General features: G+C 37.1%; 1 protein-coding gene across 6 annotated transcripts in view; it reads right to left on the bottom strand.

Moving 5' to 3' along the window:
* Nucleotides 1-16,788, bottom strand: part of LOC309666647 (uncharacterized protein) — a 613,160-nt gene that overhangs the window by 382,896 nt on the left and 213,476 nt on the right. For 4 of the 6 annotated variants that reach the window (XR_014267188.1, XR_014267189.1, XM_082474305.1 and 1 more), the window contains exon 1: nucleotides 12,405-16,288. The gene's annotated coding sequence lies outside the window, so the exon portion shown is untranslated. Of the gene's footprint in view, nucleotides 1-12,404; nucleotides 16,289-16,788 lie in introns of those variants that run through there. The other 2 variants (XR_014267186.1, XR_014267187.1) reach the window with 1 other exon arrangement.

Genomic DNA, 16,788 nt, shown 5'->3' with positions numbered 1-16,788 from the left:
TTGAGACTTTGACTCACTCACCTGATCCCCACAGCACCTCATCAAATTTTGCCCTTGCTTATCTGAAATTCTGGGAAGACTTTTTTCTCCACTCCAGCTGCTAGATTGTCTGAAATAAATGGAGAAAACTATTTTACCACGCAAATGATTCCTCTAAACCTTTATGTTTTTAACAAAACTGGGTCAAAAATATTGCTCAAAATCTGTTTACTTATCTCTAGCTGAATAAATGGCCAAACTAATTATCAACTTCCTTACTTCAAACATATTTCTAAGCTCCAGTTTACTCATACTAAGCTGAGCATAGTAATAGTTTTCTCGTAGGTTATTGTGAATATTGGACTTCGTATATCCAAATTGCTTTGCCTAGTTCATAACACATAATAGGTACTCTATAAATTGGTGTTGTAATTAATACCATGAATATTAGGTAAATTATTTAACAGTATATGTTCTAGAGATTTTTATCATCCTAATGTACTCCTCCTTTGTTCTTATATGAAGATTTATTGACAATGTCCATTCATTTAAATATTTATTGAGCACAGACACATGGTAGGTATGCAATATGAACAAGACAGACAAGTGTCCTAATCTCATGGATTCTACATTCTAGAGGTGCTGGTGGATATTAAATAACTAAAGAAATACTTAGATCAAAATAATTGTAGGTAGTAGTAAATGTTATGATGAAAATAATCAGACTGATAAAGTAAGAATGATGGTTGTGGGGAGGAGAAGGGATGATTATGAATAGATAACATAAATATAACAGTCATAAATATAAACTTCTCCAATTCAGTTCCTCCACACTTTAAATTTTCTTTCAAACTCCAACTGTTCTTTGATAGCTTCCTCCTCTATAAAAGTGTGATTTGTTTCTATTCTTTAATCAAAACCAATCCTGTTGAGCTCACCTATCTCTGTCACCAAGTTTTCCTTATAATCTCTTCTTATACATTCACTTTTTCCTTAGAATAGTTTCTTTCACTGAGTCTATGATTATAATGTCATAGAAATTACTGTGTATTTATTTTAGTAAATCTTTAAAGTTGAAATTCATTACCTCTTTTCTCTCATAATATAGCAATCACATTTTAAATATTTAGCAATATAAACCAACTCTAAATTTGACCACTTGTAGACAAGTGTTAGCAATGGAAATATGACATTATCTGCACTAGTAACAAAAACAATGAACAAAATAGGAAAATTTTTCGAGAAAGAAATTCTGAGACATACCAACTTTGAGGAATTTGAGAAGCAGAGAAAAATAGAAGACCTGAACCATCTGTGCTTGAAGGTAAAAACATTTGAGATAGTACATAGCCAATGGGAGAGTTAACATTCAAGTGGGCACATCTCTTTATTCATACGTAGAGACACAACATCCAGGCCCATACCACACCTCACATCGTACATAAATAAGCCATTTACAAACCCAACCTATGAAAGGAAAAACACATGACATTTCTTCTAAAAATACAGTCACAGACAAAAATTACAGAATTTTCAACACTCAAAACTATTAACTCAGTTTTAACTTTGTGTCCATATTCATAAATACCCTTTAGATATTTCTCATCTCTTCCTCTACTGGCTTATGCCTTCTTGTGCACTGCATACTTATGCTCTTACGCTCAGAAAAGCAAATACAAAAACTGCCAGCTCAGCCAGGTGGAAAGAGAAGAAAAATGGAGTATAATCGCATAAATCTTCTGAATAGGATAACATTCATCACTGTTTATTACTCTCTTTAATAGCCTTTTCCTTGAACAAAAAAAGAAGCAAGATTTTTCAGAGCACTCCAAATAACTGTTTAGCTATTGGCTCAGAGAGATTTACTCACATAAACCTCTCAAGCTTTGTTTCTTTAAGAAGTGGAACTCATTGTGTAATTTGGTTCAAAACCAACAATCTTGCAAGTGTCAATTTCCTTGCAGTTTTTGGTGAAAGAAAATTTTAGCTGAACATTAAACATGGTGCACAGACACCACAGAAGCCTGGACATACTCTAGGTGTTAAACTTGAGGGGAAAAAAAAAGAGAAGAGAGGAAAAGGAAGACAAGGATATCAGAACAGATGCGGAAGGAAGAGAATAAAAAGATTTCAGAATTCTTCCAACCCACTCAGATGATGCCAAGGAACCAAACATAGCTCTGCCCCTTCTGAGGAGCTGTGGGTAGTGCAGGCAAGGTCTGACACAAGTATTATGTTTCTCAAACGTCTAACTTTTTAAGTGTATTTAAGAAATATATCACTAACAGTTAATTCTCATATACTCAATTATATCTATAGAGACAGATAATATATATCATAATATTATCATAAGGAGAACAGTTACTAAGGTCACAGACGCACTGCTTTCAGTTTCTTATAGTACAAACCAATTTCTTCCATTTCCTTTTCATTAAAGTATTGGTATAAAAATACAGTGAAATGGAATAAATGGTTTCATTTAAGTGATGTTTCCCCAGGGGAAAGCTTACTGACAAAAACATAGTATCAGGTACAATGTGCTAAAGAACTGATTTACTTGATTCTTCATTCAGTATGAACTACAGAACAATGCACAGATATAAAAACAGGCTAACCATAGATTTGAGTGCAATATTTGACAAAATAATTGCCAGTTTCCTTCTAAAATTATTTCTCTGGTAGGCAGTCAAGTTGTTTGTTACAACAAATTTTCCTCAACTGCTTCTCAGTATATTTGTAGTAAATAATTTGTACTCATGGTTCTAAAGAGATGATGCAGAAATTCTAATGAAAGCATGAAATATTCTGATAGCTCTGAGGTTCTTTTACAAGCTAAGTCTTCAAACTTTCCCACCAAGCTTTAATTCCATTTCTATCTGTCCAGAGGAAAACATATTATTCTGATTTTCATTCTGCTTCCTGAAGTTCTCAGTTGGCTTTCCCCATATTCTTCATTAGTTCAGTGTTCTCCACCATGTTTCTCTCCCTAGCCACTCCACTTTTGTGATCATCTCTTCACCACTCTGTCAATAACCACAGGACTCATTAAGGAGAGAGGATGCCAAAAGTTATTTTGGACAAAGGGAATGGGCGTGGCATTAAGAGTTGTAAACATCTACAGATTCCAGATGATAGAATTTAAATTTTGGTACCATTTTTCAAGTTAAAAATAGGAAAATGATAAAAGCTTTTGCACAGCAAAGGAAACCATAAACAAGACAAAAAGACAACCCTCAGAATGGGAGAAAATATTTGCAAATGAAGCAACTGACAAAGGATTAATATCCAAAATATACAAACAGCTCATAAATAGACATTTCTCCAAAGAAGACATACAGATGACCAACAAACTCATGAAAAGATGCTCAAATCAGTAATTATTAGAGAAATGCAAATCAAAACTACAATGAGGTATCACCTCACGCCGGTCAGAATGGCCATTATCAAAAAATCTACAAAAAATAAATGCTGGAGAGGATGTGGAGAAAAGGGAACCCTCACACGCTGTTGGTGGGAATGTAAATTGTTACAGCCACTATGGAGAACAGTATGGAGGTCCCCTAAAAAATAGGACTACCATATGACCCAGGAATTCCACTACTGTGCATATACCCTGAGAAAACCATAATTCAAAAAGAGTCATGTACCCCAATGTTCACTGCAGCACTATTTACAATAGCCAGGACATGGAAACAACCTAAGTGTCCATCGACAGATGAATGGATAAAGAAGATGTGGTACATATATACAATTGAATATTACTTGGCCATAAAAAGGAATGAAACTGGGTCATTTGTAGAGATGTGGATGGACCTAGAGTCTGTCATACAGAGTGAAGTAAGTCAGAAAGAGAAAAAGAAATATCGTATATTAACACATATATGTGCAATCTAGAAAAATGGCACAGATTAACCTATTTGCAGGGCAGGAATAGAGACTCAGACATAGAGAACAGACATGTGGACACAGTGGGGTAAGGGGATGGTGGGACTAATTGGGAGATTAGGATTGACATATATACACTACCATGTGTAAAATAGGTAGCTAGTGGGAACCTGCTGTGTAGCACAGGAAGCTCAGCTTGGCGCTCTTTGATGACCCAGATGTGTAGGATTGGGGGGGTGGGAGGGAGGTCCAAGAGGGAGGGTATATATGTATACATATAGCTGATTCACTTCGTTGTACAAGAGAAACTAACACAACATTGTAAAGCAACTATCCTCCAATTTTTAAAAAAAAGGAAAATGAGAGAGGAAAGAAGAAAAAGAAATAAGTAAGGCACACAAGCAGGAAGGAAGAAAGGATTCCTTTCAAGAACTGGACCTCCTTTCCCTGGGTTCCATGTTGTCCTTTATCTTCATGTTTTCTCTCATTTTGCTAAAGCTCATTCTGCAGTAACTAATGTATATGTATATTAAATCATCACATTGTACATCTTAAAAAGAATCACATTGTACAACCTAAATATGTATAACTTTTATTTGTCAATCATACCTCTATAAAGTTGGAGAAAAAAAGAGCACAAGAATCAATAATGACTGTTTTCATTCTTGAAATATATTTATTCTACACAGATATTTGTATAATAGTTTGGGTATATAATTGTAAGTTGAAAACTATGTTCCTTTTGAATTTTAAGCTATCTCTCCATAATATTCTTACCCCAATGTTGCTTTCAACAATTCTAATGTTATTTTGATTCTAGAGTCTTTGGAGGTAAATGTGCATCTTTTTTCTTTTTTTGTTTTTTGTTTTAATTCTCTCTTTGGAAAGTTTTGGGAGCCTCTGCTTTTTCTAGAAGTTCTGAAAATTCATTAAAATGTGCTTTGATGTGAATCCTTTTTTGTTGGGCTCCTGCTGGTTCTTCTAACTTGGAGACCCTTGTATGTCAGTTCTGGAAATATTTTTTGTCATCTATTTCTTGAGCAATTTCCTAATGTCTGCTTTCTTTCCTCTCTCTTTATGCAATATCTATGAGCTGAATGCTGGAACTCCTAGATTGATCATTTAATTTTCTTACCTCTTTTCTTCTATTTTCCATTTCTTTATCTTTTGATTCTATTTTCCCAGGGATTCTCTCAACATCTATTTGATTTTTCTAAATGATTTAATTTCCGAGAACACTTTCTGAGTCTGTTTATTTATATAAGCATTATACTTTTGCTTTTATTTTTTTGTTTGTAGTGGATGCACTATTTCTTGTCTTTCTGAGGATTTCAATTACAACCATTGCTTTTGTTTAACTGTTTCTTATTTCTCCCTGCATTGTCTTTGTTTCTTTTGGTTTTCCTTTAAAAAAATTTGTCACACACATATGTTGCTGTGACTTGTGTACAGAAGCTCAGAGCTTCACAGGTTCTGTTTCCTCTGAACATTAATGGCGAGTCTCCTACTTGGGAGAGAGAAACCTAGTATCCAGGGAGGGAAGAAGACCTAAGGGTGTAACTGCACCTGGTACAGATTTTTCTCCACTCCAAGAACCATTACTAACTTAATGAGTCAGGGAACAACTTGAGAGTGAGTTTTGCGAGCTGCATCTGTCTTCAGTGAGGTCTGCTATAACGAGCAAATTCACATACTGGAAATAAAAATCACAGCACTCACCAAGAGCTTTCTTGACATCTGCCTTGATTCTTTCGTGGTGTTTGTGCATGTGTGTCACTCTCCCCTTGCTCACTAGACCCCAGTCACATTCATCTTCTTTCAAATGCTTATTTTAGAATTAAGACAATACTTCTGTATACAGACTGTATACAGCAGGCACAGACTAGAGGAGCAACCCCCAAACTTATGACCAAATAGAACCCCATCGCCTAAGGAACCATAAAATTGTATAACATATCTATTCAAATAACATAAGGTAAATCAATTCTTTGTTGACCATAGGAAATCATATATGTAATATAGTGTGCTTAAAAATGGATGTCCCATAAAGACATGTTGATTGATTGTATGTTTTTAAAAGGATTCACCTGGAGAATTCCTTGAAATAACTATTCCAAGCACTATATAGGATTGGCTAAAACAATGTTCACAAACGTGATCATTACATAAAACTAAGGATGTAAACTAAATCCAGATTTCTGTAAACCTGAGTTTTTGCATGCTAATATTTCTGTGACAATAGTAAAGAGTTTCTATGATTCAAATATTTTATGTTCTTGAGATCTGGCAGTGATTATCCTGCGCAAGTTCCCTTCTCTGAGAGCTGCCACCACCTGCCCCTGGAGTCATGTTTGTACTTCCGGTCTGCAATCCATGGCTATAACCCACTGGGCAGCTTATGTAAGGACTAGTAATGAAAAGACCGGGCTGAACTACTGGGGGTTTCTCTCCAGGAATTTGGAATAGGATCAAAGGGCAGAAAAGTCTGGCAATGGCGGCTGCTTCTTTGTCACATGATGTGGGCTCCTAGGCCAAAAGATCCCGCCCTGAGGAAGCTGTGATAGAGAACTATGCAAACAGAGTACAAAAAACCATTCTTTAGGAAGAAAAGGACAATGAGAGATGCCTTGAAATGGTCCCACGTATTACCAGCACATGCTAAGAAAATCTGCCCTGGATCCCGGTGAATATCACTTCAAGTTCCTGTCATGACGCCTCCACTACCTTCCTATCCTTGGATCCATGGGAAAATCCTGCACCCTCCTAATTAAGCCCTTTTTCTATAAAAACAAAATAAATCACTATGTGCAAAGGCATGATCACTATTTTATTGATGCCAAGACACACCTGACAACTGCCAAATCAATGTTACAATTGGTGCTGTATTTCTTCATATCCTCCTTCACTTCCAGAATTTATTTTGATATAAATGAGAGCTGAACCTCTCAAAGGACTAAAAGAAAATCAAAGAGTACAACTTTCCTTCAGAGAACATATGGTCCTGCTGAAAGTTCCTTTGAGTTTTGCCCTTAGAGTGAGGAAGCTTTCTAAAGATGAACTTATGAGTGTGGACAATGATGTCATGATGTGAGTGTGTCAGTGGGCATGTATTTAAGCTGCCACATATAAATCCTGCTGTTAAGAGCCTGCATGAAAATTAAATTACCAAGTTAAAATATAGCTTGAAGAAATAATTATCAATCCAGTGTGCATTTATGCTGAGAAATGTTTAGTCTACTGTAAATGAGCCACCAGGGTGTTAGATTACAACATGCCCAGAATTACAGAATGATTTATATGAACTCTGGGTCTCAAGAAATAAGCATATTAGCACAAAGGAACATGAAATAGAATTACAGCACTATCTGATAACTGAGCATATGTAACATACTTTCACAGAATCATGTAATAACAACAATAATAATAATTAATATATGTATAATACTCTACTGTGTTAAAAGCCTCTTTAATATACTTTAACGTTACCTTACTGGAACTTCCCACCAACCCTGTGAAGTACATAGTCACTATTATTTCCTAAAGAAGAACCTGAAGTTCAGAGATGCTAAGTCACTTGATTAAGTAACACAGTTTGGAAATGGAAGAGCCTGAATTCAACCCCAAAATTCTTATATCAAAATTTGTTGTTCTTTTACTACATGATATTGCCATCTAAAGTTAAAAAAAAAAAAAATTTAAGCTAGCAAGGATGCAAATCACTTTAACGCTGCATTTTTTTTTCAGAATGAAGTCACAATCTGTAATATGGCTCAATAACTAAGCAATCAACACACCATAAAGAAGGAGACTGTGCACTACCCTCTGTGCTGCCCAGATGAAGGCCTGTTCTCCATGTCCAAAGGCTTTGCTGCCCTTTAGGAGTTCTCCCAGAGTCAGTAGCAGTGGGAGGCATGAGGTCAGCTCTGAGTAGTTGGTCACTGGCAACCAGGATTAGCAAACAAGAAAGCTACAACAAGCTGTATCCACAGTCCGGTCAAACCAGAGGAGTCCCTCTGTCACTGTGTAGGGAGGCCCATGGGCCATTATAAGGCCATAGCAGGAGTAATATGAAACTGAAATAACACTTTGAAAATAAATACACAAACCAGTGAATTACTCTTATCATATTTGCCCTTGTCTTTTCACTGTTTAAAAAAACAAAAACAAAAAGACACATGCTCTTCTTGTCCTCAGTCCCTGACCATAGGCAAGTGCCTTCCTTTTGTATCCTTCTTCTGTAAAAATAGGGATAGCAATTCCTACCTCATGACATTGTTGAGAATAGTTTAAAATAGAATGCATGTAAAGTGCTGAGAACCATGGCTAGCAAGAAAAAGGCTCAATAACTATTGTTATTTTTAGCAAGAACCAAAACCACACAGCCCAATGTCTACATTAACTTGACTCTTCCAAAAAACTCTTGCCCAAGAGGATGAAAGTACAAATAACTATTTTTAATTTCAGGAACTTCCTCCAAATCCATATATCAGAACTTTTCAGCAAGCCCTAATTACCTCCCTTCTCGGGATAATAGACCACTCAACCGGACTTGTCAAATGACTACTTATGCTTCCACACTCCCTCAGAAATCCTTGCTTCACTGTGGCCACAGATTCTAAACTATTACATCATGAACTTTGTCGAATCCCAATCAGTTTACTGCGTGGAAAGACCTTACACTGACTCTAGAAACCTTACAAATATCCTGGCCCTCACCTGCCCCCTCAGAAATATTCATAAGATTTCAACAAGACACTGATCTTCCTTACTGGGTTAAGAATAAATGTAGTTTAGCTCTACGATGATGCTCTTTTTGGTGAGTCAGCAGTTAACATTATTATTATTATTATTATCATGTATATCTTTCATCTCTATAATCATGTGTTTTCCAAATATTGCCCAAGGGGCTCTGAGACACTGAAGTGAACTCACATGGTGCAGTGGGACATGTGAATTTTTGAGGAAGACACTGCAATCCCTGACATCCATCAGACACCGTACGGGCAATTTTAACGTTAGATTGTTATGTTCCTTTTGAGACATCATATCTTTGTGAAACTGGATTTACAATGGTTGCTGTGATAAAAATCAAGTACTACATGGTAGTGTGAAAAGAAAAATGAGGCTGACGGTGGTATCAAATTTTGAGAAGTGGTGCAGCGCTCAACAGGCATACACGTCTCATTAGTAAGTAGTTATGGCTATTTTGGAGTGAAATAAAAAATTTTTTTCTTTTAATGTATGTGCATTATGTATTCAAACGGCTATTAAGTTGTTAGGACTTAAATATTTATTGAGTTGTTTATTCCTACCTACTTCATAAATGGAACTGTGTGTTTTTTCTTTTGGTCTGGGAATATCATAAGAAAAGCTCACCAGGACACTAAGGGCACTGGGAGTGAAGAAAGTTTAGGAACGTCTGCTCTAACCTAGTCTCTGTGCAACTGTGACTGGACAGAATTTAAAGAAAAACCTAAATCCAGGGTAAATTGCCTTTGAGGCTCTCTCCAACCTTCAAACCTACCAATCTTTCCATGGGTTTCTCCTTTCCTCAAACGTCCTCATATGAATTCCTAGATGCCCAGAACTTCCCATACACCCCAAGGAAAGTTCCCATTCTGATTATCAGGGAGATTAAATTTATACACTGTAGAGATGGAGTTGCTTCTCTCTGTCAACTTAGTTCTTTCATTCAACAAATATTTGTTGAATAGCAGATAGAAGTTAAGCATAGTTCTAGACTGCAGATACATGGGTTAGAGAATTTATTACGTTAATAGTTCTAAAACCTTGGAAGCTCATTTGTAAATGGCTAAAGATTTTCCAGAATAAATGCACACTGGAATGATCATAATTTCTAAATTGGGTATCTAGTCCAAGTAAATAGCAGAATTTTCAGCCAAGAGATACAGACATACCACCTATTCTGTTCACAGTAAATTTAGGCCAGAACTGCGGTTAGTTATAAAACTTTCAAACGTGTTTTTCCAGCTGCGAGAGAAACATACACGTGAATGACCAGTTCTATTTTCATTTTCTTGCTTCACTTCATACACATTCCAAGAGTTTTCATCAAAATGATGAATTTCTTTCACAGAATTGGCTCTGGGTCATCCAGCTCTTCTATCAGGACCAAGTGATGATCTGTTCTCTAAGTTAAGCTAATACTTTCTTGCTGTAGCTCAAATTTTCTTTTTCTAAGAGCCTCCTGGATACAAGTTCAAATTACCTTTAATACTAGAATGTTCTGAATTATCTTCTGAATATACTCTCAATTTTGTTTTTCCGACCTCCAAAAAAATTCAGGAAATATTTTTTAAGTTTACAGAGAACTACATTTTATCAATTAATAATAGTCTAGTAAAGATGCAAAAAGTTCAATTTCTTCATGGAGGCTCCAAATTGCTCTGTCTATATGTTCTATTTTCCTTGTAACAAACTCAGACAAATGGAGAGGTGCCTCCAAACTGATCCTTCATTTACAAAACAAAGAAACAAATGAGAGACTCAGAGCTTTTGTATGAGGAGCTCCTCTTTTGGCTTGACAATGAATATATGTAGTTTTGAAACCCCAATAAGCAGAGCAGTACCTTGTTGGATCCACGGGACAAATTCAAACGCACTGAAGTATTATATTATAATTTACAATGAAAAACAGAATAAAGGAAAATATCATTCTCTCTGAAAGTCTGAACAAACCTATTCCCTTTTCACTCCTCTTAGAGTATTACTGCCAGGTAAGGTTAAGGGGGGCCCACAAAACCTTTGGGTCTTAAAGCCATGCCAAACCAAGAACAAGGTTAGTAATTTTTAGGGTCCACATTTTCTTCTTCACACCAAATTGGTACAATAAGAGAATGACACAGTGACAGGAAAGGGAGTCACCAAACCAGCAACCCCTTGTGACAATAAGTGATTCTGTTTCCTAAGGGGAAGTGAGGGATAGAGAGCTTCAGCAAATGGAGCAATTTTAAGTCCCAAGGTATGGTGTTTCCTAAGTGAAGACAGGAAAAACTCAATATGAAATTCTGCCTGAATGAAGCCTCAAAACCATTAGGGACAAATTTGCAAAAACAGATATTGAATCTGTGCTTCTGTCTCCTTGCCTGACAACAGTGTGCAAACAGCACGTGCGCGCACACACACACATACACACACACACTGCAAGAAGAGGCTCAGATGAGAAAAACTGCTCTTCTCAATCGTTTCCAATATGTTGAAGTCCTCAAGGCTTACTTTAAAAATCATTAATGTCAAAGAAAATTAATAATAATGTGCATGCAGGGTTAGCTCTGAGCAGTTTTAAAGTCAGCTGTTTTTATTCCCATTGTCCTAAGTCTCCCCTTTCCCAACGTTCCCAGCACAGCTCTCCCTAAGTGGACTCAGTAACTCTTGTCTCCTCCTCTGCCCACTGCCCACACCCTCCCATCCAAACCCACTCATTTATACCTTCATATGAACTCAAGTCACTGTGCAACTTCTCCTAGGGATTTGGGGATTAAACTTTATCTCCAAAAATGATGTAAATGGCCGTGACCCTCATTGAGGAAATGGAAGACATACATGAAACAGGTAAGGGAGTTACCAAAATTATCTTTCTGCTAATGACTTATAAAAATGCAGGATTAAAAATCTTCTTTCTGTTTTTATCCTCAGGGACTCTATAATGGAGAAACTACTTCTGATACATTTTCTTACCTTCAACATTTCTTCCTGCATCTTAGCTTCATAAAAACTTATACAGATTTGAAGTTTTCTTAAAAAAAACTCCTGGACCTACCAGGGGCTATTTTCACTTCAACCTTACTCTGGGCTGCCTTTTGGCAAATTCTACATGCCCAAAGGGGTTGCTGGTTAGATTGTTTCTGAACTGGAGTGTGCAGCTGAGGTTCTGATTGTTAGGTAAGAGTTCTGATTAATTCCATCTATCTATAGACCCGCCACAGCACCAGGAGCTGATTATGCTAGATTAACAAAGCAATTCAATTTGAAAAACAGATGTTTAGTCTCTATGCTCTCCAGGCTCTCACAGCTGGGAGTCAGCCTCCGCAGCCCAGAACCTTTTACATATTTGCATGCTTGTGTCCTGCTGGAGAAGAGCCCAGGTGTTTGTGTGAAGGACTCTGTTGGATGCGCAGCCTACTGAGTGAGGAAAAACGTTACACGCAGTTGTTGTCCTGAACTTGGAGAGACAGAAGTGATCTGCCTGGAATTGGCAGGAAAAGTTTAGCAGAAGAGATAAAATTTTACTTGTCCCTTTGAGAAGGGGTTGGTTTAAAATAAGTGAAGGGGATATAAATTCAGCACCTGTGTTGGCATTGCCGAACTGCAGGAGGAGCCAGAATTAGCCCAGCATAGCACAGTGGCAAGGGCAGGGGAGCCCGAGGTGGATGGGACAGGAAGAGACCGGCAGTGCAGTCGAGATGAAAGCTCTTCTCCTTCTTGGAGAGGGAGGACAAGATGACATAGGCTCTATGACTATATTTCAAGCCTGTATTCTTTCCTGGTGAACACGCATAGTGAAAATACTTTATACTGACCGTTCACAGGTCTGAAATCCCAGTTCTTCCTCAGGGTCCTGGTAGAGCTGGTGCAGCTGGCTTGGCTGGGCCTCGTGACTCTCCCACCCCGTGTGCTGATGCTGGCAGTGAATCTGGGAGGCAGTCTGGGAGAAACATACAGGAACAGATTTATTTTTCAGAAACGTTTATTTTCTCTTGGCTCATCAATGTTGATACAACTGATAAAATACAACCGGAAAAGACAGAAAAGCCAGAAGAGATGGGATGAAATGAAGCTGAGTAAAAGGTTGAAAGCATTTAAAGTGAACAACTCTTGCAGTACTGTTCATTTCCTGTGGATGATAAAATAATATTTCTGAAATAACTCTAACAGGAATAAAGAAGTCACTAAAAGTCAATGCTCTTCTCCAAGTGTTTTTAAGTAAGAAAAAAAAAGTCCATTCTGTAATAATGTAAAAAAAAAAAAAATCTTAATTATGCTGCTTATGGTGTCTATGTATACTTGTTCTATTTTGAAGACTCATCTATGAATTCCATTTTGGCAGTTAGTGACATTTTAATAGCTCATCATTCATATGAAAATATTTTTCACAGGGTTTTGGTTTGCCATTCTCACTGTAGTCAGCAAAGAAATCACTGTCACTCATTTTAACAGTGCTCACTCACAGTGCTTGGCATATAGTAGATGCTACATAAATATTTGTTGAGTTCAATTCTCGGGATATTTACTTGCTTTGCAGCTAAAAATGTAATATAAAATGACTAATTTCTCAAGAAACATCTTTTTTCAGACTCTCAAATGCCACAGCTTAGGATTTGTTTTGTTTGTTTGTTTGCAGTAACAGCAATGAGATATAATCATAATAATTTACTCCCCTCTACACAACTACCCAACTACCAGAATTAGAATTTATCTAATTCTTGATGGACTGGACACAACACAGAACTTTCAGAAATTGAATGTATCAACTAATTTTTTTGTATTTATTGACTTTTGAAAACTTAACTTGGTTCCTAAAAAGTTTTGAAGAAATTCCAAATGAAAAACAAATTAATAACAAGATAAGCATCAGTACTGATGTGATAATATTCTTAATTGGGCCAAACTTAAATAACGAAATTATTCTGCTTTATTGTAGCATAAAACTTGATTCAGGAGCCCTTGAATACATTAAGTAGAACTAAAGTTCAAACAGAATGAGAGAGAGGGTATTTTTCTAGAAGCATTTCATCACATTTCTCTTAAAAACTTTTCTTGTAGTTGATTTCTAATCTCACAACGTTGTGGTCAGAAAGGATGCTTGATACGATTTCAATTTTCTGAAATTCACCAAGGCTTGCTTTGTAGCCCAGCATGTGATCTATCCTGGAGAATGCTCCATGTGCACTTGAAAAGAATGTGTATTCTGCTGCTTTTGGGTGGAATGCTCTATAAATATCAATCAAGTCCATCTGATCTAATGTATCATTTAAAGCCTGTGTTTCCTTATTGATTTTCTGTCTGGATGATTTGTCCATGATGTAAGTGGGGTGTTAAAGTCCCCCACAATTATTGTGTTACTGCCTATTTCTCCTTTTATGTCTGTTAACATTTGCCTTATATATTGAGATGCTCCTATATTGGGTGCATATATATTTACTTGTTGGCTATTCATTATTTGTGGCAGTTTAGAAACTTTTTAAAGTTCAGAACAGTTCCTTCAGAGAAAAGGGTTTGCAGAGAAACAGTGTGCAAAACAGATTATTAGAGTTGCTTGGATGGAAAGTGGGGGGAAGCCATGGTGATCTAGGGAATCCTGCAGTCCACAAGGAGTTGGAGGCCAGAAAGAGCTGGGTTCTAAGCACACAACTCCACTAACTAGACCTTCCAAGCTTCAGAATTCTCATCCATAAAATGGAAAATATTACCTATCTTGTTGAATTGTTATGAGAATTGAATGAGATGATTGAAGTACTCAGTGCAATAAGTTGCAATAAGAGGTCACCGAATAGTATTATGGCAGAAAATGTTGGCACTCTGCCCCGTCTCCTAGAATCCCAATTCACCATTTTAGTCCATGTCACCCACCACCTCCCCTTCATCAGTACGTACTCTTGCTCTGGGGAGAACCCAGGCCAAGACAGATGAAGTGCCTGAAAATGTACATCACCAACCCATTGCATTCCAATGGCCCTCACCCTGTGACTGACTGATGGGTACAGGAGTATTTCACTATCTTGCCTCCTTCAGGATCAAGCTAAAACCACCTCTGGAACTTGCCCAAGAAGAATATTTCCCTCCTTGACATATCACCTTTCCCTGTGTTGCTGCCCTACCTCCAATAGGTCTCCTGGGTATGCTTCTATAACAAAGCCTTTACATAGGAACACCACTCTCCGGGCCTGCCTCTGGGCAACCCGACCTAAGAGGGGCCAGCGAATGGTTATGAGAATTATATACAAGATACTGGGTCATATTCCTAATTTCATTTTCAAACACTCAGTCCCATTACATCCTCTCCACGGCTTCTCTAATTCAAACCCAGAGGAGCCAAGGGGCTCCCAAGGCACCATGAATGTGCATGCCTCTCTTTTTTCTGTTTAGAACACCTTTCCCTATGAGAAACACCCACTCATCCTTCAGGACCTAATTCAAATCTCCCCTCCTCTGTGAAACACCCTGAAATCCCAGCAGAAATATCAATACTTGCTCTGTGAGTGCCCTTAAATTTTGTACCTATCTCTCCTATAAAATATGCCATATTGCATTGGTGACTATGTCTGGGAACTCTGAGAACAGTGACCTGATCCTGGGTACCTTTGCATTTCACCCAGTTCCTGTCCAGCCATCCTCTACCCACCTTCACCCTAATCATGTACATGTCCAAAACCCTTTCCTCAAACCCTTAGAACCAGATGAGCTTTGGAACTCAAAACCTCCCAAGCTTGGAATATTATTACAGACCATGTACCACATCTTATAGAACATTCCTGGCAGGTTCTCGGGTGACACTCCCAAACCGAATACAGTGCAGTTTCTTCCTTGAGAGAAATGAGTATTCACACAAAATGAGATAAATAAAAAATGCACGTAGCCTCATATCCATTTGGGTTAGGTTTTGCCACTAAATGAATTCAGGCTTTTTAGAGTTGTTTGAATTTCAGATTTATAAATAAAAGGTTGTAGACCTTTAATAGAAGCTCAATATGTGTTTATTGAACTGGACTGGAGAAAACATCTTCTCATTGCTGTTTCCACTAAATCTCCTTTCTGCTTAAAGTTATTAAAAGCAGATTTTTCAAAGTTCCTGGATACAATTGCTTTTTACCAGAACCCAAGATGAATTGCCCAAATCACCAGATTTCCCTTCCTGATTCCTGGAGAAATAGATTATGCCATTTTCCTGCTGCCCTGAATGTCAGACCTGTGAAGTCAGTTCTTCTATACGGATACAAAAAAATTGCAGAGCCTGGAACACTACTAATTTGACTACCAAATCTGAGGATAGCAAATCACTTAAACACATGCTTTCCTTGGTTTGCACTTGGCTATTAATAATCTCACAGACATGAAAACTAAATCCCCCCAAATGGTGTAATGATATGTGATCACTGGAAGCATCTTAGAGGGCACCTAATTCAATCCCTTCACTTTATAGATGATGAAACCAAGGCTCAGAGAGGTTAACTGACTTTCTCGGGTTCACACAGTAAGTTAGTAGCAAAGCGGAAACTAGAATCAAGATCTCTAGGGTAAGTTTTCTTTTCTCTATGCTATCTTGCCTCAATAAAATGGACTTCTTCTAACACTGATCCTTTAATCCTTCTATTCTAAAGGCAGTTAACCTATTCTGTTCTCTGAATAACAACATTGCATGCATGGTGCCCTTCCTGATTCTGCATACCAAGACTGTCATTTGAAAATGGAGATAATAGCAGCTTCCCCTTTACTGAGTCTACATAATATATCAAGGTCTGCACTCAGAGCCTAATAAAAGGAAGATCTATGGAAGATAATATTACTATAGGTTATTATGGTTCTAACAAACATACATTAAAGGCTTAATACAATTATTTTTGGAAATATTCTTAGATTTTTAAAAAATTATACTTACAGTAAATTAAAATATATTAGGCTGATTAATCAAATTCTTAACATAAAATGATTCCAGAGTTCAAGACCCTTATAACCACTTTATTGAAATACTGTCACTCATTTAAATGCTATACACGTTTTAATTTGCCAGCTCTGTAGTATCACTTAAATAGGGATTTTGAATTAAATTCTAATCATGGAATTTAAACATGAAAATATCAGTTCAAAGAAATAGCTATTTGGAATGTGTATAACATGGAACTTTAACACAATTTTAAATATTATTACCTTATGTAAAGAGTTGTAAATATTTCCCCCAAACATCAG

The sequence above is a fragment of the Balaenoptera physalus genome (genome assembly GCF_965194825.1).
Source record: "Balaenoptera physalus genome assembly, chromosome: 9".
Lineage (NCBI taxonomy): Eukaryota > Metazoa > Chordata > Mammalia > Artiodactyla > Balaenopteridae > Balaenoptera > Balaenoptera physalus.
Note: the sequence above shows the minus strand (reverse complement) of the source record. Positions and strands in the feature narration are given on the sequence as shown.